The 18,955-nt window shown below is 42.3% G+C and overlaps 1 protein-coding gene across 1 annotated transcript in view; it reads right to left on the reverse strand.

Moving 5' to 3' along the window:
* esd (esterase D/formylglutathione hydrolase) overlaps positions 1–18,713 on the reverse strand; it is a 99,531-nt gene extending 80,818 nt beyond the window's left edge. The window contains exon 1 of the mRNA XM_072260930.1: positions 18,631–18,713. The gene's annotated coding sequence lies outside the window, so the exon portion shown is untranslated. The remainder of the gene's footprint in view (positions 1–18,630) is intronic.
* Positions 18,714–18,955: the final 242 nt, after the last annotated feature.

Genomic DNA, 18,955 nt, shown 5'->3' on the forward strand with positions numbered 1-18,955 from the left:
TTGGAGAAGCGTGCCCACTGAGATACTTAAATATGAGAGCTTATGCGTCTACTATCCACTTCTGAGAGGCTTTAACCATCCTCTAGATTTTCTCTTGTTTGAGAAAGGTTAGGGACCACATTCTGGTGATTGGGCTTGGTACTTAATGATTGGTATAGGCATGTTGGGCCAAAAGGCATCTTTCTGAATTGAGTAACACACATCAAAGTTGCTGGTGAACGCAGCAGGCCAGGCAGCGTCTCTAGGAAGAGGTACAGTCGACGTTTTGGGCCGAGACCCTTCTTCAGGACTAACTGAAGGAAGAGCTAATAAGAGATTTGAAAGTGGGAAGGGGAGGGGGAGATCCAAAATGATAGGAGAAGACAGGAGGGGGAGGGATGGAGCCAAGAGCTGGACAGGTGATTGGCAAAAGGGATATGAGAGGATCATGGGACAGGAGGCCCAGGGAGAAGGAAAAGGGGGGGGGGGGAGAACCCAGAGGATGATCCTCTCATATCCCTTTTGCCAATCACCTGTCCAGCTCTTGGCTCCATCCCTCCGCCTCCTGTCTTCTCCTATCATTTTGGATCTCCCCCTCCCCTTCCCACTTTCAAATCTCTTACTAGCTCTTCCTTCAGTTAGTCCCGAAGAAGGGTCTCGGCCCGAAACGTCGACTGTACCTCTTCCTAGAGACGCTGCCTGGCCTGCTGCGTTCACCAGCAACTTTGATGTGTGTTGCTTGAATTTCCAGCATCTGCAGAATTCCTCGTGTTTATGTTTCTGAATTGAGTGACTAATTCTCTGCTCCTGTTCCTTCTGTTCGTAATGGCCGAGTCCAGCCCGCATTTGATATTTTTAAAGTGGCCATAGTGTGAATAGCACTGAATGTCTCAGTCGGTATGCTTCAAGTGAAGAGAATATATAGTTAACCAGAAAAATATTCTTCTTCAGATCCCAATGAAGACTTTTAATCTTTACCCCAAACCACTGCTCAGTACTAATCAATAAACTTCAAAATCTGTACCTTTGAACTCCCCTCTACAACTCGATCCTTGACTTCCTCATCAGGAGACCACAGTAAATATAAATCAGAAATAACATCCCCTCCTCGCTTACAATCAACACCAATGCACATCAAGCATGCAGCCTTAGCCGCCATTCTATTCTCTCTACATACATGACTGTGTGTCTAACTCAGCTCAAATGGCATCTATGAGTTTGTCGATGACGCAACTGATGTTGACAGAATCGCAGGTGGTGATGAGGAAGCGTACAGGAGTGAGACAGATCAGCTAGTTGAGTGGTGTTACAACAACAACCTTGCACTAAGGATCAGCAAGACGAAATAACCGATTGTGGACTTCAGAGAGTGGAAGTCAAGGGAACACAGTTCAGTCCGCATCAAGGGACCAGCTGTGGAAAAGGTGAGCAATTTCAGGTTCCTCAGTGTCAACATCTTTGAAGATGTATCCTGGGCTCAACATATTGATGAAATTATAAAGGCACAACAGTGAGTATGTTTCATCAGGAGTTTGAGTAGTATAGGTATGTCACCAAAGACACTTGTAAATTTCTACAGATACTATAGAGAACATTCCAACTTGTTGCATTACCATCTGGTATGGAGTGGTCACTGCACAGGATTGGAAAATGGTACAGAAGGTTGCAAACCTAGCAAGCTCCATCACGGGCACTAGCATGGAGCATGGAGGACATCTTCAAAGGCGATGATTCAAAAGGGTGGCATCCATTGTTAAGGACCCTCATCACCCAGAACATGCCCTCTTCTCATTGCTACCATCAGGAAGGAGGTACAAGAGTCTGAAGACACACACTCAATGCTTTAGGAACAGGTTCTTCCCCTCCACCAGGGATTTCTGAACGGGCAATGAAACAGTCCATGAGCACTACGTCACTATTATTTTTTGCTCTTTTTGTTGTAATTTATAGTGTTTTGTGTATTGCACTGTATTGCTGCCACAAAACAACAAATTTCACCATATTAAAGCTGATCATTCTCTTTGGTTTTAACTTTCCTACTGTCTATTCTAATGTTTTATTGTTCTTTGTGCATGTCCTACCCTTGTCTTTCTCTTTCCCAAGTGCATCATCTTGCACTTATCAGAATTAATTTCCATCTGCCATCTGTTACGTACCCCGTAACGGGTTAAAAGAACCAGCAGAAATGGAACACACCTGGAGTCTGTTTTGCTGTTAACTAACACTACTTCATTAGTAACTACGCAATACAGTAATATAAAACCTAGGTAAGTCGAACAGGTTAGCAGAGTTTATGCATATACAGGTTTGCAAACACAAAATTCAAACTTAGGTGGTAATTGATACAGTCTTACGTTGGTTGGTAAGAAAAGTTTCAGTTCAGATGCACAGGGTAATTAAGACGAGATGTTTTTAATCCAAAGGTGAATGTTGTGAGAAGGCAATTACGTCGATATTCCACAGATTCCATGACAATAATACAAGATAACAATAGTAGTAGGTTTTTTCTCCAAAGTTGTTCCACTCCACACATGAAATATCACCAACAGTGATTTTCAACGAATATCCTTTCAACACAAGTGGTACCACACCCGAATTCAGCTACGGGACATCTCAAAGTGGTGGCCACATGATACTCCAACAGAATCCACGTATGGATTATCACCAACAGTATCTTATCACTAAGGGGATCCTCTTCAAGGGAACCACCACCCAGGCAAGGGTCCAGAGGCGGGCCTGCACAGGGCAGAGTTTGGGGCTCTGGACGATGGTCGGGATAAGAACGTATGATGAGGAGAAGGGAATTAGCAGCGGGGTGTGGCAATGAATGACAGAGTAGCAACATTTGAATTCCGTTGTCTGACTGATGACACAAACAATATCTGGTGTGAGGTGCTCCACTGGTCGAGGCACATGTGTGTGGTGGGAATGGTTATATCTATCAAGGGAGTTGTTCCTGCTTGTTTATCCTGTAATATTATATCTGGATGGTTATTATGGATTGTCCTATCTGTAATAATGTATTGATTATCATATAAAATGTGATATTTTGACTCTAAAACTGGATCAGGATTGAATTTATGGTGCCTTTATGAAATGATGGAGGTTATTCGTCAGTTTGTATTTTAAAGCAAGATTCTGGTGAATGATATTTGCCACTTGATTGTAATCAAATTGAGTTCAACTGCTGCAGGATCCTGGAATGTGTTGAGATGTGTCTGGTTTCTCTTGGCATTTTCTGCATTGATTGCCTTGTTTGTTTGTATTGTATGTAATTTTGATTTTTTTTATTATTTTTGTGAACCACCTTGTCCTGTATTTCTGCAAGGAACCCCTCTGTTTCTGGGAAGAGGTCTCCAACTCTCAGACAGATGCTCGATGCTTCCTTGTCAACATCTATTCCACTCAGATCATTGGGATGTTTCCCATGGAGGGTCATACTCATTCCACTGGTTAATGACTGATGAGTGTTGGCATGATCATCTCCCATGGGTCCTGTTGAGGCTCAGAACTGCCCCAAAAGAGGATCTGCAGATGTTCACTGCAGAGTTGGTACACAGACAGCCATTATGAGTGCCTGGTGATTTCATTCCTGATGCCACAACTGCCTGGTCAGACTCTCAACAGTATTCCATCCTCCTAAGTAAATTAAATTCCTTTGCACCTATTGCTACTGCATCATAGCGTACAACACTCTAGGGTCCCTGTTGACCTACAGTCCACTTCGTTTGTTTTCGTCCGCCATAACGCACACCAACATTCCCTTAGGCCCCCTTATGATAACCCATTCCATGTTTTGGAAAGGAGAGAAAAGACTTATTATAGATAAGAGAGGTAAACCTGACGTATTTTGGTAGATTGCCTTAAACCGGCCCAACAAGATTTGGAATATTCTGCTGACATGCCATTGGTGTCATAACATGACCATAAGCATGTCAACACATACCTGGTGAGCCAGAGGCACCTGCAGTTCCTCCACTCAAGGAACACAAGACCTGAGCCGGGCTTGGATTTCACTGGATATGATGTGTATGGATTTCAGTGGATGTGATGTACATGGATTTCAGTGGATGTGACGTATATGGAAGACCATGGTAGGTTCATTCAGAAAGTCAGGAGACATAGGATCTAGGGAAACATGGCTACATAGATATGGAATTGGCTTGCCCACTGAAGGCAGTGGGTACAAGCAGATAAGAGTATATTCTGTCTGGAGGTCGGTGACATTATGTTCCATAGCAATCTATTCTGGGATCCTTGCTCTTAGTGATTTTTATAATTGACTTGGACGAGGAAGAGGAAAGCAGGAAAGCAACTTCATCAAAGCTCTGTTGAACATGTCCTTACCTTAGAAATTACCTAGGGTTACCTATGGCTCTCTATTTTTTTGAGCTCCATGTACCTGTCCAGGAGTCTCTTAAAAGACCCTATTGTATCTGCCTCCACCACCATCGCCGGCAGCCCATTCCACGCATTCACCACTCTCCGCGTAAAAAACTTACCCCTGATATCTCCTCTGTACCTATTTCCAAGCACCTTATTCTTTCAAGAGTTAATTAAGAAATAAGAAACTTGCCTACTTACCTCGCCTCTGCTTGTTGAGCCAAAGAGTACCACCCAGACAATAACAGCTTCCACAATGACCTAAAGGAAACCATGCTGACTATAACCGATTTTATGATGTGCTTTCAAGTATACAGAAACCACATCCTTAACAATCGACTCCAACACCTTCCCATCCACTAACTGGCCTACAATTTCCTTTCTCCTGCCTCTCTGCATTCTTGAAGAGTGGCGTAACATTGCTATTTTCCAGTCCTGTGGAATCATGGCAAAATCCATTGATTCTTGAAAGATCACTGCAAATACCTCTACAATCCCTTCAGTCACTTCTCTCAGAACCCTAGAATCTACCTTCAGACCTTTTAGTTTCCCAAGCACATTCTCTCTCGTAATGATAATTTGCCCCCTGACACTCTTTGAACTTCTGGTATAATACTAGTGTCTTCCTCAATGAAGACTGATGAAAAATATTTATTCAGTTCATCCTTGTCCCCCATTACTATCTCTCCAGCATCATTTTCCAACTGTCTGATATCTATTCTTACTTTCACACTTCATAGATCTGAAGAAACTTCTGGTATCCTCTTTAATGTTATTGGCTAGCTTATCTGCATATATCTTTTGCTTTTCCTTACGACTTTGTTTTTAAAGTTGCCTTCTCAATCTTCTGACTTCCCACTGTACAATTTCAACATAACATCCCAACTCCTGTACTTTCATTTAAGGCCAACGTGCCAATAACTTTCTTTACAGCTTTACCCGTCTGTGATGCCACTTTCAAGGAATATTGGATCTGTATTTCCAGATCACTCTGTTCTACTGCACTACTCAGTGTCCTACCACTTACTCTGTAAATACTACCCTCGTTTGTCCTCCGAAAGTGCAATACTTCACACTTGTGTTGCTTCTGCCACCTTTCCAGCTGGTCCAGATCTTGCTGGAAGCTTTGATAGCCTTCCTCAAACCCAATCTTGGTGTCATAGAAAAACAGAAAGACTACAACAAAATACAGGCCTTTCGGCCCACAATGCTGTGCCGAACATGTACTTTCTTTAGAAATTAACTAGAGTTACCCATGGCCCTCTATTTTTCTAAGCTCCATGTACCTAAACAGGAGTCTCTTAAAATACCCTATCGCATCCGCCTCCACCACCATCGCCAGCAGCCCATTCCACGCACTTACCATTCTCTGCGTAAAAATCTTACCCCTGACATCTCTCCTGTACCTACTTCCAAGCACCTAAAAACTGTGCCCTCTCATGCTAGCCATTTCAGCCCTAGGAAAAAGCCTCCGACTATCCACACGATCAATGCCTCTCATCATCTTATACCCCTCTATCAGGTCACCTCTCAGGCTCCATCCATAAATTTGCTGATCTAGTTTTCCACATTATCATCCAGATCTTCTCTTTCTTTTTAAATCTTTTTATTGAATTAGTACACAAAAGGTATACCATATAGGCACTTTATGTAACTTTACAAGAGATATTAATACACAAAAAGAAACTAGTACAAACAGTGCAGTTTAGATATAATAACAAGGTAATATAATAATGCAAACAACAGGAATTCTGCAGATGCTGGAAATTCAAGCAACACACATCAAAGTTGCTGCCTGGCCTGCTGCGTTCACCAGCAACTTTGATGAAGGTAATATAATAGTATACTAATTTTCATACGTCAATAAGGAAAAGAAAAAAAAAAAACCCCAAAAAATCCCCAGAAAAAACCTACCGTACAACTAATCTAAAAAGCAAAGCAAAGCAATGGGCTAACTAGGTATCAAGTAGAGTTAAACAACTTAAAACAATCACGTCCTCAAACCCGACCTCCATTAAAAACAGTTAAAAAGCAAGAAGGGAATGTAAATATGGACAGAGAAAGAAAAAAAGTTACAATAAATGAAAATGTTGAATAAAAAATCTCCAGGTCTGTTCAAATTTAACTGAAGAATCATAAAGATTACTTCTAATTTTCTCCAAATTTAAACATAGTATCGTCTGGGAAAACCAAAAGAACGTAGTTGGAGCATTAATCTCCTTCCAATGTTGTAAAATACCTCTTTTCGCCATTAAAGTAAGAAATGCAATCAATCCACGGGCTGAAGGGGAAAGATTACTGGAAATTTTAGGTAATCCAAAGATAGCAGTAATAGGATGGGGAGAAATCAGATCTTCTCGAAAAACTCTATACCACTGGTTAGACATAGCCTACCATGCACAAACAATCCCTAATCAGGCCCTGTCATTAAAAATATTTCTATATCTGGAACCTTAAAATACCTTCCAATAATTTCCATACTACTGATGTCAAGTTCAGTGGCCAATAATTTCCCTGCTTATTCTTAGTGCCTTTCTTAATCATCAGAACAACATAAGCAATCCTTCAATCCTCTGGCACCTTATCTTTTTAAATTTTAATGCCTCTGCTTGTGCACCTGCAATTTCTGCACTAGTCTTCACAAGATCCAAAGAAAAACAATATCAAGCGCTGGGGATTTATCCACCTTAATTTACCTCAAGACATACTCCTCTGTATTCCATATATGATCCATGACCTCACTGTAGTTTTGCCTCAGCACTACAGACTCTGTGACCATCTCCTGAATAAAACATATGCAAAAAATTCCATTTAAGATCCTATCTCTTTTGGCTCCATACATAGGTGACCACACTGGTCTTCAAGAGGGCCACTTTTGTCACTTACTATCCTTTCGTTCTTTACATATGTGTAGAAGCTGGGATTCGTCTTCACCTTATCTGGTAGAACAATCTCATCTCTTCTTTTAGCTCTCCTGATTTTCTTTTAGTTCTCTTGGGTTTCTTCTACACCTCAAATACCTCATTTATTTCTTTGTTGCCTATACCTGCAATGCATCTCCTTCTTTCTCACCAAGACCTCAATACCTTGCAAAAAACAAGGTTCCCTAAACATGTTAACATTGCCTTTCATTCTGACAAGAACATACAAATGCTGTACTCCTCAAAATTTCACTTTTGAAGGGCTCCCACACACTAAGCATCCCTTTGCCAGAAAACAACCTATCCCAACCCACACTTGCTAGATCCTTTCTGATGCCATCAAAACTGTTTTTACCCCAATTTAGAAACTCAACCCGAAGATCAGTCCTATCCTTCTCCAAAATTATCTTGAAATTAATGTAATTATGATACTGAATCCAAAGTGTTCCCCTGCATACATTTCTGTCACCTTCTTTGAATCATTCTTTAATAGGAGATCCAGTATTGTACTCTCTCTATTTGGGTCCTCTATATATTAAGTAAGGAAACTTTCCTGAACACATTTGACAAACTCTATCTCATTCAGCCATTTGGAATGTTAAAATCAACTACTATTATAACATTGTTATTTTGCAACTGCTTTATCTCTACAAATTTGCTCCTCCAAATCTTACTGATTACTGAGTGATCTGTAACATAATCCCATTAACGTGGTCACCCTTTTGTCAGCTTCACTCATATAATCTCAGTATACAAGCCCTAAATATTAAAATTGCCCATTCTCCAATCCATGACCTTAATTTCTGGAACATATTTATTTTTTTCCATAACTACTTTAAAACTCAAGAGAATTACAGTCATTATCGCCAAAATACTTTTCCAATGGCATTCCCTGCCAAACCACATTCCGCACTGCTCTTGCGCTAGGACTTTTAAATCAAAGATCTCCTCAGGGCACTTTTAAGGTTAATACCAGAACAACCTTATGGAGAAGATCGTGAGAGGCAGGATTTATAAACGTGCCTTACGAGCCTGATTTAATTTTTTGAGGAAGTGACTAAACATGTTATTGAAGGTAGAGCAGTAGAAGTAATGTATATGGATTTCAGCAAGGCATTTGATAAGGTACCCCATGCAAGTGTTATGTACCCCGTAACGGGTTAAAGAACCAGCAGAAATGGGAAACAGCTGTGCTAGTTGAAGAGAATTCTCAGATTTCCGTAAACAATGGGTTAAGTACTGACTATGTCTGTGACTGCAGTGTGTTTGAATAATGTCTTACAGCTGCTTTCTCTGGAACAAGATTGCGTTTAAAGTTCACCCAGATGCACATAAGATGTCTTCTGGCCTTTCACACCTTTTGATTTTGACAAAAGGCAGTACCTGATGGAAATTAGACAAGACATTATAAATTTGATGGATCTTCTTATCTTTGTAATTAAGATGTGGCTCCAACAAATCAGGTACAACATTCCTTTCTTTAATTAAGGTGGCTGGAGTGTCTATCAAACTGATTGTTCTTTTGTATCAATAGTCCATTGACTTGGCTGGAATGGTTATCAAAATTATTGTTCTTTTGTATCGGTGGCCTTATAACTTCTAACAATTCTGACATCAGGCAGTGAACTTGTTGAACCGCCGGAGAGATGAGAACGTTTCTCTCTCTGATGTCCGGTCCAAGTTCACTCGCCGGCTGAGCTCGGAGAAATAAACGGATGAAAAGATAAGTAATGATCTTTTTGTGCTGTCATTATTTGACCCAGCAAATTTACGTTTGCAGCTGGAGTCTGGTATTGCTGTTATCATAAGCTAGTTTTATTAGTAACTACGCAAAACAGTAATATATAATCAGATAAGTCAAACAGGTTCGCAGAACTTATGCATATACAGGTGTGTAAATATAAAACCCAAACTTCTTCAAGCTTAGGTGGAAAGGGATACAGTCTTAGAATGATAAGTAAGAAAAGTTCCGTTCAGATGAACAGGTAGAGATATTTGTAATGAGAGATATTTGTAATCCAAAAGCAATTGTTGTGAGAAGGCAATTACGTCGATATTCCACAGATTCCATGACAGCAAGACAAGATAACAATAGTAGTAGGTTTTATCTCCAAAGTTGTTCCATTCCACACATGAAATATCACCGACAGTGGTTTGCAACGAATATCCTTTCAACACAAGTGGTACCACACCCGAATTCAGCTATGGGACATCTCAAAGTGGTGGCCACAGGATACTCCAACAGAATCCACGTATGGATTATCACCAACAGTATCTTATCACTAAGGGGACCCTCTTCAAGGGAACCACCACCCAGGCAAGGGTCAACACACTGGTAGATTCCTCAAGGTTACCCCAAACACACAACGTGATCGCCACTTATCCAGTTCCACAACATATGAAATAACTCCAACAGTGATTTGCCACAGGGGTGCCTTTCTTCAGTGAACTACCACACCCAAACAAAGGGTAAATATACAAGTGGTATTCACAAAGGTTTTCCCCTCACCAGAGGTCCCACTCCTGTGGATTAACTATGTGACAATCATACTTTCGTAGTCGAATGGAACTCAAACTCGCTCTCATGGGCTACTTAGAGAGAGAGTCCAAACAGTGACCTCTTTGTCACTAGGTTTCTTCTGTTTCAAACCTTCCTCTCCCCTCTTCTCTTCCTTTAAAGTCACCAAATGTGACCACAAAAAGGAGACCGTCTTCTGTGGTTAAGTTATCAACCCAGGCAAGGGTTGGTACACTGATAACTTCCTACCAGTCAGCCCTTTTACACACTGCGAGAGCCACTGATCGATTCTCCTGATCGATCCTCCAAAAACCCACCTTTCTGTGGGCAAAATAAAGCTGATCCAGTGTCCAAAATAACGTGTGTCTGTGCATCTACCAGCTGACCTTGTATTTATCTCAGCATGCTGAGCACCAGCTGTCCATCAAATAACGCCGCCCTTGGTCACTGTGGCAACCTACGAGCTGCTCGTTGCTCTCTCTCTTCTCTTCCTACAAACTAGTCCTAGTTGCAGAAAACTTGTGAGAGTCATTTATCAATACTCAAGATCGATCTCAACTCACCCCTTTTGGGCTACTGAAAGTTTAAACCAGGACCTCACTCACTGGTCTTTCATTGATCGAATCCATCTTGACTCTGAGCATGTGTTTCTCTGTGTCTGTAACTGTTCTTGTAAAAAGTAAACATGCTGCAGAGAAACCATAACACGAACTGAAAGGCAGACTCCGCTCCTGTCTCTCTCAGCAGAAATCCAAAAGTTAGTCTCAGTTCTCTCTTGTGCCTTAAAGTGACAGTCCACAGCAAAAAGAAACCCTAGGGGTACATAACACAAGGCTTATTGAGAAAGTAAGGAGGCATGGGATCCAAGGGGACATTGCTTTGTGGATCCAGAACTGGCTTGCCCACAGAAGGCAAAGAGTGGTTATAGACGGGTCATATTCTGCATGGAGGCCAGTGTGCCTCAGCGATCTGTTCTGGGACCCCTACTCTTTGTGATTTTTATAAATGACCTGGATGAAGAAGTGGAGGGATGGGTTAGTAAATTTGCTGAAACACAAAGGTTGGGTGTGTTGTGGATAGTGTGGAGGGCTGTCAGAGGTAACAACAGGACATTGATAGGATGCAAAACTGAGCTGAGAAGTGGCAGATGGAGTTCAACCCAGATAAGTGTGTGAGGTGGTTCATTTTGGTAGGTCAAATATGATGGCAGAATATAACATTAATGTTAAGACTCTCGGCAGTGTGGAGGATCAGAGTTCATAGGACACTCAAAGCTTCTATGCAGGTTGACTCTGTGGTTAAGAAGGCATATGGTGCATTGGCCTTCATCAATCGTGGGATTGAGTTTAAGAGCCGAGAGGTAATGTTGCAGCTATATAGGACCCTGGTCAGACCCCACCTGGAGTACTGTGCTCAATTCTGGTCGCCTCACTACAGGAAGGACATGAGAACCATAGAAAGGGTGCAGAGGAGATTTACAAGGATGTTGCCTGGATTGAGGAGCATACTTTATGAGAATAGGTTGAGTGAACTCGGCCTTTTCTCCCTGGAGCGACGGAGGATGAGAGGTGACCTGATAGAGGTGTACAAGATAATGAGAGGCATTGATCGTGTGGATAGTCAGAGGCATTTCCTCAGGGCTGAAATGGCTAACACGAGAGGGCACAGTTTTAAGGTGCTTGGAAGTAGGTACGGAGGAGATGTCAGGGGTAAGTTTTTTTTAAACGCAGAGAGCATGAGTGCATTGAACGGGCTACCGGTGGTGATGGTGGAGGCGGAAACGATCAGGTCTTTTAAGAGACTCCTGGATGGCTACATGGAGCTTAGAAAAATAGAGGGCTATGGGTAAAACCTAGGTAGTTCTAAGGTACGGACATGTTCGGCACAGCTTTGTGGGCCAAAGGACCTGTATTGTGCTGTAGGTTTTCTATATTTTAGTGCTCATTCAGTTCAATTTCCTGGATGTCAACCTTTCTGAAGAATATCCTGGGCCCAACATATTGATGCATTTACAAAGAAAACACAGCAGTGGCTATATTTCATTGGAAGATAGAGGAGATGTGGTAGATCACCAAAGCCCCAAGCAAATTTCTATAGATATACCGTGAAGAATGTTCTGTCTCGTTATATCACCGTCCGGTATTGAGACCTAATGTACAGGAAAAGAAAAAAAAAGTACATACTGTTGTCAGCTCAGCCAACTCCCTCCATTGAGGCCATATTCAAAAGGTAACTCCTTCAGAAGGCAGGATGCTTCATTAATTTGATGCATTAGATATATGTCATAATTTGAAGCAGTGAGTGAGAGAGACATCGGTGCAGGCCAGAACCATTTGAAAATGGTTACCAAGTTAAGAGCCCATGTTATTTTTGGAAAGTTACTGGCACGGTTAGAGTATTGGCTGATTGATAGGAGACAGCGAGTGGGTTTAAAAGGATCCTTGTCTGGTTGGCTGCCAGTGACGAGTGGTGCTCTGCAGGGGCTTCTTTTTATGCTGTATATCAATAATTTAGATGATGGATAGATGGCTTTGTGGCCAAGTTTGCAGTTGAAATGAAGATTGGTGGAGGGCCAGGTAGTGTCAAGGAAACAGGTAGGCTGCTGAAGGACTTAAGACAGATTCGGAGAATGGGCAAGCAAGTGGCAAATGAAATACAATGCTGGAAAATGCATGGTCATGCACTTTGGTCGTAGAAATAAATGTGCAGACTATTTTCTAAGTCAGGAGAAAATCCAAAAATCTGAGATGCAAAGGGACTTGGATGTCCTTGTGCAGAACACCCTAAAGGTTAACTTGCAGATAGAATCCATGCTGAGGAAGGCAAATGAAATGTTAGCATTCATTTCAAGAGGTCGAGAATACAAGAGCAGGGATGTGATGTTTTATAAGGCACTGGCAAGGCCTCACCTTGAGTACTGTGAACAGTTTTGGGATCTTCATCTAAAACAGGGGTCCCCAAATTTTTTCAATATTCTTGCAGACCAGCTGACCCGGGGGGGGGGGGGGAAGGAAGGGTTGCCAACAGACAAGAATAGCAGTCAAATACGTTGTGTTTACCCCGAGAAAGACTACAATGACCATGAAGCCTTGCACGGGCACCAGTGCGCATGCCTGTACGTGCCGATTTTTTTCTTCACAAATCGTTTTTGGCGATTGTGTTCGGGGGGGGGGGGGGTAGGTGTTAATCACGACCGGAATATCGGTGTTAAGTGGCTAATACACTCAATTTTGTTTCTAAAAGGGTTTATCTAACGAATTTACTATTAAACACACAGTGCATATTTTCCTCGCATCAATATAGTGATAAGTCAATTATCAGGGGAGGACAGGGGATCTTGAAGTAAGTGTTGAATGAACTTCCAATAGAAATGGTAGAGGCAGGTTCGATATTATCATTTAAAGAAAAATTGGATAGGTATACGGACAGGAAAGGAATGGAGGGTTTTGGGCTGAGTGCAGGTTGATGGGACTAGGTGAGAGTCGTGTTCGGCACAGACTAGAAGGGCAGAGATGGCCTGTTTCCGTGCTGTAATTGTTATATGGTTATATAAGTCACTTATAAGTCAACAGCATCATAACATTTTAAGTAACATTTGGATATTAAACACATAGCACATATTTTCCCCGTATGAACATATAAAATCATTGCAACACACCAATATCGCTGAATCAGTGGGAGCCCTGGGCTGAATACTTGTTCCCTGCAACAACATGGTCCCATCGAGGGGCGATGGGAGACAGCGATACTGGAAGGGAGTTCCTTATGTCCAATATATTCCGCAGTTTAGTTTTCGTTGCATTCATTGCAGAGATATGTTGGAAATGGAAGCAATGTTTTCAGTGCTTTCGTGGCTATCTCAGGGTATTTAGCTTTGACTTTGATCCAGAATGCCGGCAGAGATGTTATGTCAAACATACTTTTCAGCCCGCCGTCATTTGCAAGCTCGAGGAGTTGATCTCCTTCCCACGCTGACATGGATGACGTGCAGGTAATGACCTTGCATGCGTAATTGCTCAACAGTGGGCGTGACAGAGAATGAGGAAAGGTTTCCTCACGGCCTGGTAGCACATGCTTTGCGGCCCGGTGGTTTGGGACCGCTGAAAAAGATGTGCTGGCATTGGAGAGAGTTCAGAGGAAGTTCACTAGGATGATTCCATGAATGACAGGGTTATCATCTGGAGAACGTTTGATAGCTCTGGGTCTGTACTCGCTAGAATTTAGGAGGATAATGGGAGATCTCAATGAGACCTTTCGAATGTTAAATGGTCTAGACAAAGTAGATGCACAAAGGATGTTTCCCGTGGTGGGTAAATCTAGAACAAGAGAATACAGCCTCAGGATAGAGGGACATCCATTTAAAACAGAGATGCGGAGAAATTTCTTTAGCCAGAAGGTGGTGAATTTGTGAAATTTATTACCACAGACATGGCACCAAAGGTTATGGGGAGAAGGCCGGGGAGTGGGGCTGAGGGGAAAAAAGGATCAGCCATGATTGAATGGCAGAGCAGACTCGATGGGTCAAATGGCCTAATTCTGCTCCTATGTCTTATGGAAAAGTCATAATTTGAAGTAGCGAGTGAAAGAGAGACACCATTGTAGGGTGAGAGCATTTGAAAAGAACAAGTCTTATTGGGAGTGAGTTTTATTTGAGCCAATAAAAAAGATGGGAAGTGTAAGCGTAGTGATCAGTGTGTGAGTGGGCCAGTGTTAGAATGGGATGCTTTGGCTCAACAGGTTTCATTGAGAACAGGCCTGGGCAAGCACAGGCATAAGTTCTAAGTTTCTAGTACATTCTTTTCTTCCCTCTTTCTTTGTACAGAGCTAGTGCGCTGAGAATTTAGTGGCATTTTAGAGCAGTTTGTGGTTATTCTGGATTGGGTGTTGTGCAATAACAGGAACCCTTAGGAGACAGCGATCATAAAGTGACAGAATACACCCTGCAGTTTCAGAGGGAGAAACTAAAACCAATATTACAGAGGCATGAGAGAGGAGCTGGCCAAAGTTGATTGGAAGGGGACACTAGCAGAGCAGCAATGGCTGGTCTTCTGGGGACAATTCGTGGCGCAGGATAGATACATCCCAAAGATGAAGAAGTATTCTAAAGGAAGGATGAAGCAACCATGGCTGACAAAGTAAGTCAAAGACAGCACAAAAGCTACAGAGAGGGCATGTAATATAGCCAACATTAGTGAGAACTTAAGAAGATTGGGAAGCTTTTAAAAACCAGAGGGCAACTAAAAGAGTCCAAACTTGATAAAACATGAAGGTAAACTAGCCATAATATAAAAGAGGATAACAAAAGTTTTTTTTTCAGATATACAGGGCTTAGGCACATATATACATGTATAGCTCGGGTGCCTAAGACGTTTTGCACAATACTGTAGTAATTTTATATATTGTACTGTACTGCTGCAAAAAAAAAACACACTCAATATATTAGAAAGATCTTTTCTCCCTGCCACCATCAGCTTTCTGAACCATCCACGAACCCATGAATACTACTTCACTATCTTGTTCTCTTTGCACACTACTTATTTTTTATATTTCTTATTTGAACTTTAAGTACACTTTTTATGTATTGCACTGTACTACTGCTGTAAAACAGATTTCACAACTATGTAATTGAAAATAAGCCTGATTCTGAGCCTCTCAGACATGCTTATGTTCAAAAAGGGCATGATCGACTTTCATCCTCAGCACCACTATCTCACACTAGATGCCACTCAGACCCAAACTCGATCCACACTTAGCAACTGGGGATTTACTGCTGGATAAAAATTTACCCTGTCATGCCAAGAAACTTTATCTCAACTCAGTCCTGAATGGATTGATCCCTGAGTCAGAGTCAATCAACCAGAGTCAGCACCCTGGTTCTACACACCGCAGTCATGGGAAACCACAACAATGAATTTACCCAATTAAGCCTTGCAAAAAAGTCACGCATTTCAATGCAATCATCTCTCTTTCTAATAATTTCAGGGAGTGTAGATCAAGTCAGCATAATCAAACCTCTCACCCTCACTACGCCACTAACCTCAGGATCATACCCAGTGAGTACAATGAGAGAATCACAAACATTTGCTAATAGCAAAGGCAGCAAGTTGGCCAAAAATGTAGGCTGCAAGATGGCTTAATTAACCTACAGAATTTCTTTTATACAGCAGTGTCTATATCCTTACTATTACTGGCTGCGGGACTATTCATTTAAGGACATCCAGATGGAGCTGAGCTGAACTGACTGCAGAGCTGCCCGAGCAACCCAGTCCTGTTAGTGCATATTTCAATTAATCCACACAAATCTTTTTTGACCAATTACAAAGAAACTAATTTAATATGACTGTGAAATGCAATATTGGTTTATGGTGCAAAATGCAGTGTAACCTAGTTTCTACATTCTTCTATACAAAGGATTCAAATAAAGTAGAATGAACGTACTCAGACTCCCCAGTAAAGAGTCCTGCTTGTCACCCTGTCCCTCATTTCTACATTGGTTCTCAATTCCAAACCTCAAAAGTATCATATTTACTTCCACTCTGAAAACAATTGGTCTCTAAAAAGGTGCTGCCACTGATCAAGTCTAACATGCCCACAGATCCCTGAAAGTTGCCTCACAGGTAGATAGGGTAGTTAAAGAAAGCTTATGGGGTGTTAGCTTTCATGAGTCGAGGGATAGAGTTTAAGAGTCGCGATGTAATGATGCAGCTCTATAAAACTCTGGTTAGGCCACACTTGGAGTACTGTGGCCAGTTCTGGTCGCCTCACTATAGGAAGGATGTGGAAGCATTGGAAAGGGTATGGAGGAGATTTACCAGGATGCTGCCTGGTTTAGAGAGTATGCATTATGATCAGAGATTAAGAGAGCTAGGGCTTTACTCTTTGGAGAGGAGGAGGATGAGAGGAGATATGATAGAGGTGTACAAGATAATAAGAGGAATAGATAGAGCGGATAGCCAGCACCTCTTCCCCAGGGCACCACTACTCAATACAAGAGGACATGGCTTTAAGGTAAGGGGTGGGAAGTTCAAGGGGGATATTAGAGGAAGGTTTTTTACTGAGAGAGTGGTTGGTGCATGGAATGCACTGCCTGAGTCAGTGATGGAGGCAGGTACACTAGTGAAGTTTAAGAGACTACTAGACAGGTATATGGAGGAATTTAAAGTGGGGGGTTATATGGGAGGCAGGGTTTGAGGGTTGGCACAACATTGTGGGCCAAAGGGTCTGTGATGTGCTGTACTATTCCATGTTCTATGCCGCTCCCAATTTCAGATTTTCACTTCCTATACCTCCATGATAATACCTAGTTTCTTCTCTCAGGGAAGATACTTCCCTGTTCCCATGTACATACTATGTCTGTGGGTCAGCCTTCACCAGATGCCACCAGATCTACAATTTAGTGAGTACAGCATCTCCCCTTGGCACCATGTGATGCCGAGGGGAATTTGACTATTCTCTGTACATGGTACACCTGTTTACTAACAGGGTTAGGTTAGTTCTGCTTTTCCTCAGCTGTTACTTGTGCTGTCCAATTAAGATTGTAAGACATAAGACTTCTATGCCTGCTGGTATTTTATATAACTACCTGTATACATGTAACTGTTAGTATGTTTCCTGGTGGTCACAGTATGTTTACGCAATTGTTCAGTGTGTCCCCTAGTGGTTACAGTCCTTTGCATGATTCTGGAAGCTTCCCTTGGTATCATAGCATTTAAATAGGGGCTATCTGATTGGTTAACTCTTATCAATGAATTTGGATGTAACATTTCTTATCTATGGGGTATAAGAAAGGCTTCTTTAGTCTTCCCTATTTTAGGTTCTTAGATACTAGACTTTCGTTGCTCTACATTTCCAAATGTCTTCTTTGCTCTAGTCGCGCTTAACAAAACGACCATGAAGCAACAAGTTTTGTGCCTCTTTCTTGACCTGAAATAACCTTGGATCAAAGCATCAGACAGATGTTGGCCATTTGGTCCATCAAGTATGCTGTGCCATTTCATCATGGCTGGTTTATTTTTCCTCTCACATTCTCCTGCCTTCTCACTTTTCACTTTGACACCTTTACTAATCAAGAACTATCAGCCTCCGCTTTAAATATACCCAATGACTTGGATTCCACAACCATCTGTGACAATGAATTCCATTGATTCACCACCCTCTGGCTAAAGAAAATACCCATATCTGTTTTAAAGGGATGTTATTCTATTCTGTGCCCTCTGGTCTTGACTCTCCCATTATTGTAAATACCTCTGCACTGTCTATGCCCTTCTATATTCAGTTGACTTCTCCCCTCATTCTTCTAAATTCAGTAAGATTCTCCCCTCATTCTTCTAAACTCCAGTGAGTAAATGCCTAGAGCTATCAAATAGTCCTCATGCGTTAACGTTTTCATTCCCAAGATCATTCTTGTAAATCTCCTCCACATCTTTTCACCAGCCCAAAACTCCAAATGTGGTCTGACCAGAGCCTTATAAAGCTTATCTCTTGCTTCCAGGCTTGATGACAGAGGGTGCAGAGGGAGGAGAGAGAGAGGGTACAGAGACGCGAGGAGGAAGGGGAAGATAATAGCACATTTCTTTATCGTGTTTAGCTGTCACACTTCCCTCCAACACTCGGGACAGCTGGCCCCCTCCCTCCGATCAATTCTCTCACCCCGCCAAACCCTTAGAAAGTCACTCCCAGCCCTGGCCTGTCCGGCTTGCTACCTGAGGCCCAGGCACCAGGCCGAGCGCTGCTCTATGCACCCCAGCCTCGGTCTTCAGGCCGCAGAGCCGATCCCGGACAAGGATCAGTCGCTGTAACACAAACTACGGGGGGATTCAACTAACCTACCGAAAGGCAGATAAACACAAACACTCCGGACCGCGGCAACAGCCTCTCGCAGGAACAGACGCACGAGCGGACTTGAGGGGAGGTGTGTGCTCCAGGTGGGCGGGACTCGCTGACTAACGTCAAATTCTGCCCCAGGCCCTGGCTGCGTGTGAGTTTGATTTCAATGGTGAAAGGAAGTTTGTATAGGTACATAGAATGGAGGGCTTTGGTTCCGGTGCAGGTTGATGGGAGTAGGTAGTTTAAATGGTTTTGGCACAGACGCAGACATCCCACCCTGCCAAAACTCATTTCAGGAAGGTAGCACCACCCCCCCGCAACCCCATAT

Source organism: Mobula birostris, chromosome 6, assembly GCF_030028105.1.
Source record: "Mobula birostris isolate sMobBir1 chromosome 6, sMobBir1.hap1, whole genome shotgun sequence".
Classification (NCBI taxonomy): Eukaryota; Metazoa; Chordata; class Chondrichthyes; order Myliobatiformes; family Myliobatidae; genus Mobula; species Mobula birostris.